The sequence below is a fragment of the Notothenia rossii genome (assembly GCF_949606895.1).
Source record: "Notothenia rossii genome assembly, chromosome: 2".
In the NCBI taxonomy this organism is placed as follows: Eukaryota; Metazoa; Chordata; class Actinopteri; order Perciformes; family Nototheniidae; genus Notothenia; species Notothenia rossii.
This window is the reverse complement of record NC_136904.1, coordinates 56,426,113-56,435,622: the sequence shown is the minus strand read 5'-3', so window position 1 is coordinate 56,435,622 and position 9,510 is coordinate 56,426,113. Positions and strand designations below refer to the sequence as shown.

General features: G+C 45.5%; 1 long non-coding RNA gene across 1 annotated transcript; it reads left to right on the top strand.

The window, feature by feature from the left end:
• Nucleotides 1-6,080: 6,080 nt before the first annotated feature.
• LOC307029344 lies at nt 6,081-8,292 on the top strand. Its single transcript, XR_013805300.1, has 3 exons — nt 6,081-6,679; nt 7,394-7,441; nt 7,633-8,292. It is a non-coding gene; the product is annotated as an uncharacterized lncRNA (long non-coding RNA).
• The last annotated feature ends 1,218 nt before the right edge of the window (nt 8,293-9,510 follow it).

Here is a 9,510-nt window from a genome sequence, read left to right as displayed (position 1 = left end):
ATGCATTTAAACAAACTACTAATAGTAGATTAACTATTTTCTTCAAAAGTTTACAGTAATTCTGGATAATAAAATGGGCACAATAAACGGGGTTCTCTCTTTTCCTCTCCCTCTCCTGACAGATCGTCAGTCTTGTGCAGCTCGCTGAACCTGTAATAAGTGACCCGACAGTAAAGAATAAATATATGTATTACTAGTTGAGCTAGTTCCAGAGTAGATGAAATAGCTAAGTGTGTTAGGTCTAACTCTTAGTGTATTTTGCTCCACTAAACGGTCCGTCACAGCGGGGGAGCTGTGATCCAGCAGAGCTGCCTGTTCTCCGTCAGCAGCAGCTGATCTGATCTCTGATCCCTCTCTCGCGTCCGGTTAGACTTCACTCGCGTTTATGTCCAAATCTATCAGATCTAGCTAGTTCTAGCTAATGATATGACTGGCTGCTTATCAAAGGACCTAAACAATAAGCGTTGCTTGACAACCGTGTGTGGCCGCAAAGTATAGCATTATGCATATGTTTATATGAAAAAATATATATAAAATATATATATAAAATCCCATGCTCATAAAATGCTCATAAAGTTTTTTCTTTTCATTCCCCACGCCCCAAAATAAATAAATATACCAATTTTAGGAAAAGTAACTAAGTTTGAGCAGTGTGGGTTTTATATTAACAGTTACACATATTTCAAAACGCGAAGTGTAATAATTGCAGTTTGCCTCCCTGTCAGAATGACAAAGGTCCTCAGTGAAGCTCAAGCCCATGTTTCTCACTAAATTGTAAGTACAACTTATTAAAAAGATCAGTTCAATGCAACTAATCTCTTCTCAGTGTTATTGCATGATGTTAAAATTGGTTTGCCATGAATTTAGTGATGGATTGTAAACATTTGAAATGTAGCATTGAAGTGTTTCTCAGTTACAATGTTGTTGTTTTAATAAATCAGACACTGATGGTGCAGCGCTGTACTGTACCTCTTTATATAGGCATTTCTTCCCTAACAATTTGTTTTGCGCTGATCAGGGGGTACTTGGCTGAATTTTTTTTTCAAAGGGGGTACATTATTGAAAAAAGTTTGAGAACCACTGGCTTACACGATGGAGGCTGCCAACAAAAGTATCCAGTATTTAAAATATCGCCACAGACATTTAAAATGTAATCTAAAAAACTTCAGTAGAAGCCTTGAATGTAAAAATTATGTCAAATTCGAACTGGTACAAAATTCTGAAAATGCATTTTACGCCACGTGAGGGATGGAACTGGCAAAACCAGTTTGGTCCAGACTGAAATATCTTAACAGTTATTCAACGGATTGCCAAAAAAGAAACATTTCTCGTAATGCGTCTCGTCTCAAAGTTGTTATGGCACCATGCTGTTTCAAGGGTACTGGTTCTATGTCTGACATCAAGAAGGACATTTATGAGGACGTCTAAGATAAATGGGAGCAGAAAAGGCGGCGTTTCAACCGTCTAACACGTGCGGTTTGAGGTCCATGATGTGACTCTGAAGACCCAGAGTCTGCATGAAGGTCAAAGCTGACACCGTTACCCCTGTTGCTGTCTGCAAACTGCCTGAAGCAGGGATGCCTGTCTGCTCTCTGACAGGGTGGCCCGACCCGTAGTCTGCCTGCATCGAGCAAAATCCCCAGATACCCCACCTGCTTGTGAGGTATGGGACTGCTCTTCCTCCAATTGACCGCGAATCCCAACTTGGTTAGGTGTAGGATAAATTGGGCTGTTTTTGCGTGGCTGTGTCTTTAGTTGAAAGCCCAGTGGCGATCTGCTCATCGAAATAACATGCTGCAAAGGGGCGGACTGGCCATCTGTGTGTTGAGCTTTCCTGTCGGCTCCCAGACTGTAGTCGAGGAAACAGGGGGGATGAATCTCTGTCGTCTCCCAGGGCAGAAGCAACAAGCTTCAGGTTCAATAACCCACTTTAGCTCAAATGACTGGAGAGAGGCGAGCTCGTCTTAGGAGGCCGTAGCATTTATTTAGTTGTTCTTCTGTTTCACAAAATACATCACAGACCTCTGTTTTTCTGCTGCCTCGTTTCACTTCCAGAAACATACACACGCTCGTTCACTCTCGCTCTGCCATCCACACACACACACACACACACACACACACACACACACACACACACACACACACACACACACACACACACACGCGCACGCGTGCGCGCGCGCACACACACACACACACACACACACACACGCACACACCACACCCCTCTCTCTCTCTCTCTTAAAGGGACAGCGATCTCATCTCACTCTGCATGACCCTAATATCATAACGTGTGTGTTCTGGAGAATCACAGAACGGACGATCGTCCTTATTATTGTTACATTACATTACATTGCATTTAGCTGACGCTTTTATCCAAAGCGACTTACAATAAGTGCATTTGACCAGGAAGATACAACCTTTAAGAAAACAGAATCATATAAGTACATCAGGTTTCATAGAGCCAAACATTTCAAGTGCTACTCAACTGGCATTTAGAAAGCCAGCCCTTTATTAGTATATAAGTGCTTTGTTAGTAATTCTATCGCTCGAAGTGGAGTCTAAAGAGATGAGTTTTCAGTTTGCGTCGGAAGATGTGTAAGCTATCTGCTGTCCTGATTTCAATGGGGAGCTCATTCCACCATTTTGGAGCCAGGATAGCAAACCCACGTGTTTTTGCTGACGGGAACTTGGGTCCCCCTCGCAGTGCGGGTGCAGCGAGCTGTTTGGCTGATGCAGAGCGGAGTGCACGTGCTGGGGTGTACGGTTTAACCATGTCCTGGATGTAGGAAGGGCCAGATCCATTCACAGCATGGTACGCAAGTACCAATGTCTTGAAGTGGATTCTAGCAGTTACTGGAAGCCAGTGAAGGGAGCGGAGGAGCGGTGTGGTGTGGGAGAATTTGGGAAGGTTGAAGACCAGACGAGCCGCTGCATTCTGGATGAGCTGCAGAGGTCGGATGGCACATGCAGGTAGACCAGCCAGGAGGGAGTTGCAGTAGTCTAGGCGTGAGATGACGAGAGCCTGGACCAGAATCTGCGCTGATGTCTGGGTCAGCTGGGGACGTATCCTCCTGATGTTGTAAAGCGTGTATCTGCAGCAGCGGGTTGTAGCAGCGATGTTTGCAGTGAAGGACAATTTGTTATCTAGGACCACACCCAGATTCCTTGCAGTCTGAGTCGGGGAAACAACAGAGGTGCCGATGTTGATTGTTAGGTCAAGAGTGGGACAATCTTTTCCCGGAAGGAAGAGCAGTTCAGTCTTGTCAAGGTTGAGCTTGAGGTGATGAGCAGACATCCACCGAGAGATGTCTGCTAGGCAAGCAGAGATGCGTGCGACGACCTGGGTCTCTGAGCGGGGAAAGGACAGAATTAGTTGGGTGTCGTCAGCGTAGCAGTGGTATGAAAAACCATGCGGGCTAATGACAGACCCGAGCGAGTTTGTGTACAGGGAGAAGAGGAGGGGACCAAGAACCGAGCCCTGAGGGACCCCTGTAGTTAATTGACAAGGGTCGGACTCGGACCCTCTCCAAGTAACCCTGTAGGTGCGGTCGTTGAGGTATGAGGTGAGGAGGGAAAGTGCAGTGCCTGAAACTCCAAGTTCTTGGAGAGTGCGAAGGAGGATCCGATGGTTCACTGTGTCGAATGCAGCAGACAGGTCCAGAAGGATGATGACAGAGGAGAGGGAGGCTGCTTTAGCAGTGTGCAGTTCATCAGAGACAGCAAGGAGAGCAGTTTCTGTTGAGTGACCTGCCTTGAAACCAGACTGGTGCGGATCCAGAAGGTTGTTCTGATGGAGATAACAGGAGAGTTGTTTAAAGACAGCGCGTTCAAGTGTTTTAGACAGGAACGGGAGGAGAGAGACGGGCCTGTAGTTAATAACATCAGACGGATTGAGAGTGGGTTTCTTAAGGAGAGGGTTTACTCTTGCCTCCTTGAGACTGTTTGGAAAGTGACCAGAAGTTAGAGAAGTGTTGATGAAATGGGTGAGAAATGGTAGAATATCAGGAGCGATAGTCTGAAGGAGGTTTGAGGGGATAGGGTCCAGAGAACAGGTAGTAGGACGGGCAGAGGTAACGAGGGTAAGAACCTCACTTGGAGAGAGAGGGGAGAAGGAGGTCAGTGTGTGGGTGAAGGGAGGGTCTGGTGACCCAGCGGTGAGTAAAGGTGAGTCAGAAAAGGAAGAGCGAATATCATCAACCTTTTTTTCAAAGTGGTTAACAAAGTCGCTTGACAGAAGGGAGGAGGGGGGAGGTGCTTTGGGAGGGTCCAAGAGGGTGGAGAAGATAGAAAATAGTTTTTATGGATTGGAATAGGAAGATTGGATCTTATCTTGAAAGAAAGTGCTTTTTGCCTGAGAGATGGAAGCAGAGAAAGAGGAGAGGAGAGCCTGATAGGTTAGGAGGTCGTCATGGTGTTTGGATTTCCACCATTTCCGCTCTGCTGCCCGAAGGATGGTTCTATTAGCACGCAGTGCGTCATTTAGCCAGGGAGCAGGAGGGGACTGACGAGCCGGCCGCGATGTGAGAGGACAGAGAGAGTCCAGAGAGGATGAGAGAGTAGAGAGGAGAGTTTTTGCAGCAGCGTTTGGAGGCAGGAGTTGGAACGAGTCAGAGGAAGGGAGGGCTGAGAGCACCGATGAGGCAAAGGTAGAGGGGGAGAGGGAACGGAGGTTACGGCGGACAGGAGCAGAGTTAGAAGAGATTAGGTTGTTATGTTTGGAAAGGGGTAGAGAGAATGAAATGAAGAAGTGATCGGATGTGTGGAGCGGGTTTACAGAGAGGTTAGAAGTAGAGCAGTTCCTTGAGAATATGAGATCAAGGACATTGCCAGCTTTATGAGTTGGTGGGGATGGAGACAGTGAGAAAGCAAAGGTGGTTAACAGAGATGTTAGTTCAGATATCTTCCCTGTCTGGAGGTTGAAATCTCCGAGAAGTACATTGTGCCATTTCTTTTTAATTCAGCACCTCACCCCTGAATCTATGTTGAAAGGAATCTCAATCCTGGGATGATAGATTTGCCTCTCTTATGCCCGTGAATGGAAGAGGGACGCTGGAAAACTGGAGTGAGTAACCCAGTCTCAGTGTCCTGTCCATCCACTCTGCCAGTACACAGCTGAGCTTCCATTCCCCATAAAACTGTGTTTTAGGGGACATGCAAAGAGCTGTGGAGCCGCAGCTAAGAAGCTGTGATACTCTCTGGTGGCCTTCTCCTCCGCCAACCTTCCATGAAAGGAAGATTGGCACCCTGACGCAGCGTCCACACAGCGGCGTGCGTTGAAGCTTGCCGGTGAGCTTGTCTGAAACTCGACCAACAACCAATCACATTAATCTCCCGCCCCGTACACACAAGCACGCGGTTTGATTGGCTAGAGCTTGTACTGGCATATGATTTGATTGAACTTAAGCGAAGCAAAGCTCCCACAATGCAGTTCGGCAAAGCGTGACGTCACCCCATTCAAAGTGAATGGGCAGAAGCGTTGAAGATTCAACGCACGCCGCCGTGTGGATGGGCTGTGAGGCTCCCCACCATACCAGCCACTGGAGCCTTCGCCTTCAGTGGCTGTCGCCACGATGCCTCCACACACTGCCAGATATCTGGCAACGGGGCGAAACGAAGGCTGGCTGCGCCGGGCGGACCGGGCTGTAGAACCCCTGGCGGAGGCGGCTCACCGGTTTTGGCGGTAGCCCTACACGCTCCGCCGCTATGGTCATCACCAGGTGGAAGTGAATGGCACCGCCTCGGCCATATAATGGTCCCCCAAACACTCGAGGCAGAGGTGGTGGGGCCCGCTATTAAGCCAGGGCACGAAGGACAGGCCCAGGTCTCTAGAAGTGGCAACTCCATAAAGGTATGATAACTTCTTTCTTCTTCTTTCAAATGTTTTACTTTTCTCTGCCAGGTGTTGTCCTGCTCGCTGAAGAGAAAAGGCTGACACGCGCGCACGCATTCAGGTAGGCTCGCCCTGATTGGCCGGCTCGGTTTATACAACTTCAGTGTGTGAACGCTCGCGTATCATAGAGAACCGCAGTGACGCGTCGTAAAACCCGGAAGTAAGTTAGCATCTTTAGCACTTCCGGTTCCTTCCTCAAAAAGCAATGCATTTTTTCCATAGGGTTTTGGAAAATAGCTCGAAATAAGGTGTGTGGTTGACACAAATTTAAGAGATAAATCACGTTTTGTTCTATGACATTAAATACATCAGCAGTGACCCCACTGGGGATTTTTGAAGAGTTTACGTGTCTGAAAAACGATGGTTGTTACCGAATGGCTGAATAGGACTACAGAAATTGTCGAGGCCGTTGTACGTCATTACGCCGAACACGTAAACACTCCCGCTAAGTTTGTTTTCCCCTGTGTTCTGCTTGAAAGCAAGTACCTGCCTATCTTTAGTATCTGTATATCTATATCTGACCATTAGAATCTGCATTTTTGAAATTGTCGTTTTTAACACCGTAGTTTTACAAATGATAGAATAATTAATTACCAGTGTTTTCCAATTTTACTCGGCAGTTCGTTTCGTTGGCTAACGTTAGCTAAAGCTAGCGCTACTAGTTAGCTACGCAATGGTTTGTTGCTTTGCTCCGGGTTGCAGCCACAGGTCTTCGCATGAAACGTGCTTGTTCTATCGTTTCCCGGCCAATGTTTTCCAAAGGAGAGTCTGGATTCGTGCCATGAGGTAAGCTGACGTTACATTTTTGTCCATGTCACGGTGAAATGTAAATAATGGGTCGTGACCGTATCGCCGTTTTAGAGATGGCGCTGCTGAAAAGACCGCAACATAAGTAAAGATAATGAATACATCCTATTAAAACCTGTGTGGCTTATATGATAAGTCTAATTAGTACAAGCAGCATAAAGTTTCACCATGTAACTAGAGATTGTAGTCAGGGAAATCAGTTTGACATATTGAACTAATAACAAATCACCTCTGGCTGGCAGAGAACTCTCTGCTCCATAGCTTCTCTTGGACGTAAAATCACATGTACATTTTACATTTATATTCAATTTAATATCCCATCCCTCACATACTTTTGTATATATAATAACTTATATTTTGTTTTTCTTGTTATGCTGCTGCAACACAAACATTTCCCAAATTGGGATCAATATAGTAATATATTTTCTTAATTAATTAAGAAATATAACTATTATAATTAGTGTAGCAGCTGACACCTATTTTCAATATGGATTAATCTACCATTTATTTCTTTAGTTCAATTTTCATCTATAAAAATGTCAAAATAGTGAAAATGTTGACGAGACTTATCAAAGTGCAAGGTTATATCTTTAAATGTTTTGTTTTAGCCTATGTACTGTATGTCTTAATGCTCTTACAGTATATGTGAAGGTGTGACTTCCATGTAACTAATATTTTATATCTTCCCAACAGACGAGCTGACAGGAAACCTAACACTCTAACAACCACAACATTGCAAAGGCGAGTAAATGTAAATTAAAAACAATTCACAATTTTTTTATTTCTTCTTCCTTGTAGTGAGGTGAAGCTGACCTTGCACTTGGTGCCAATAAGGATGTTCCTCACGCAGGCTGAATGTTTCTCCTTCCTTACTGACACAGAAGCCCTTGATTTGCAATGCTTTACTAATTGTCATTTCCCTGGCTCCGTAGGGACACTTTACCTCAAGCACAGCGGAAGACCCTACCAGACCATCTGGAGATGCCCCCAACAATCCTGATAGGGAGAGCCACAAATCTGACTCATGGACCTGCATCTGAGTTGCAGTGGTGAATGCCCTGACGCCCTCACATTCATTCATAGTCCCCCACTGTACAGACAAAACACCATCAAGGGCCTGTTGTTGCCCTAGCACCCTGGCAATAAAGGAAGCAGTCACACGCTTTGACCTCAGGACAGCTCCAAAGTTGCTGGCAGTCAACCTTCCTTTCCTGAACAAATGCCAGTTTGGGTTGGTTCGCTGACCAGTGGTAGCCACCTGAATTGCCCTCTGTTGCTCTTCAGACAATGCCATGCTTGCCACAATTGCCTCAGGTCCCTGATGCCCAACAGATTTGATAATTTCAGGAACAGTAAGTGTTTCCAAGCTGTAGTGTTCCTCTTCTGGCTTGGGGGAGAGAAGCCAAGAAATTCCTAAGAACCTGCCCCCGAGTCTGTCCCTCAGCCAGTCACGATCTTCGGAGGTGGGCTCTCTTGTCAGCGGGTTAAATTAGTTATTGGTTTCAACAGTCACATTAAAACAGTTACTAAATCAGCTTACTATCACCTAAAGAACATATCTAAGATTAAAAGACTAATGTCAGAGCAGGATTTGGAAAAACGGCTCCATGCTTTTATCTTCAGTAGACGACTACTGCAATGGTGTCTTCACAGGTCTCACTAAAAAATCTATTAGAAAGCTGCAGCTGATTCAGAACACTGCTGCTCGAGTCCTTACCAACACTAAGAAAGTGGATCACAACACTCATGTTCTGAAGTTTTTACACTAGCTTCCTGTGTGTCAAAGAATATATTTCAAAAATACTGCTGCTGTTTATAAAGCACTGAATGGTTTAGGACCAAAATGCATTTCTGACCTCCTGCTAAATGATGAACCATCCAGATCTCTCAGGTCTTCAGGGACTGGTCAGCTTTCTGTCCCCAGAGTCAGAACTAAACATGGTAAAGCAGCGTACAGTTATTATGCTCCAAATATCTGGAACAAACTCCCAGAAACCTGCAGGTCCGCTGCAACTCTTACTACTTTTAAATCCAGGCTGAAGACTTTTCTTTTTGTCGCTGCTTTTAATTGAACTACCGTAATTTTCGGACTATAAGGCGCACCTGAATATAAGCCGCAGCAGCTAAATTGAATGATGTGTACATATATAAGCCGCACTGGACTATAAGCCGCAGGTGTTTTAATGTTTAATTACCATATGTAAGGGTTCGTGCACAGAGGGGATTGTCGGGAAAGAGATGGCTGTTTGAGGAAGCTCCCATTTATTAACATTTCAACAAACAAGTTGCATATTTGCATAACGTATTCAAGTGTTACCATTTAGTGCAATAGTAGCTACAGAACATGTACTGTGCTGTGTAAACTGTACTGTATCACATAGCGTTTCAGACACACAAACTTTTCAACTTTCAAACTTAAACGGTGCGCTCCCAGCGCACGTACCGGCAGTGATCTACAGCAGTTGTTTTCAACCAGTGGTACGGGGACAAACTGTCTCGCTCTCGTAATGTCTCTCGTACCACTCTCGGTTACACTTTTACTTTTGCGCGCTACCTGTCTCAGTCTTTTCCGGCCTCCAGCTTTTCCTGCTGGAGCCCGCCGCTTAAAGGTGGGGGGCGCGGAGCGGCCATAGAGCCCATAGAGTTAAAGGTGGTGGACTGTAACATGTAAAATCCATAGATTTAGGAGGTCCCCTAGTGGCCGTTAGCTGTAAAAATCCATAGATTAGCCGCACCGTTATATAAGCCGCAGCGTCGAAAAATGGGAAAAAAGGCGCGGTTTATAGTCCGAAAATTACGGTATTCATATC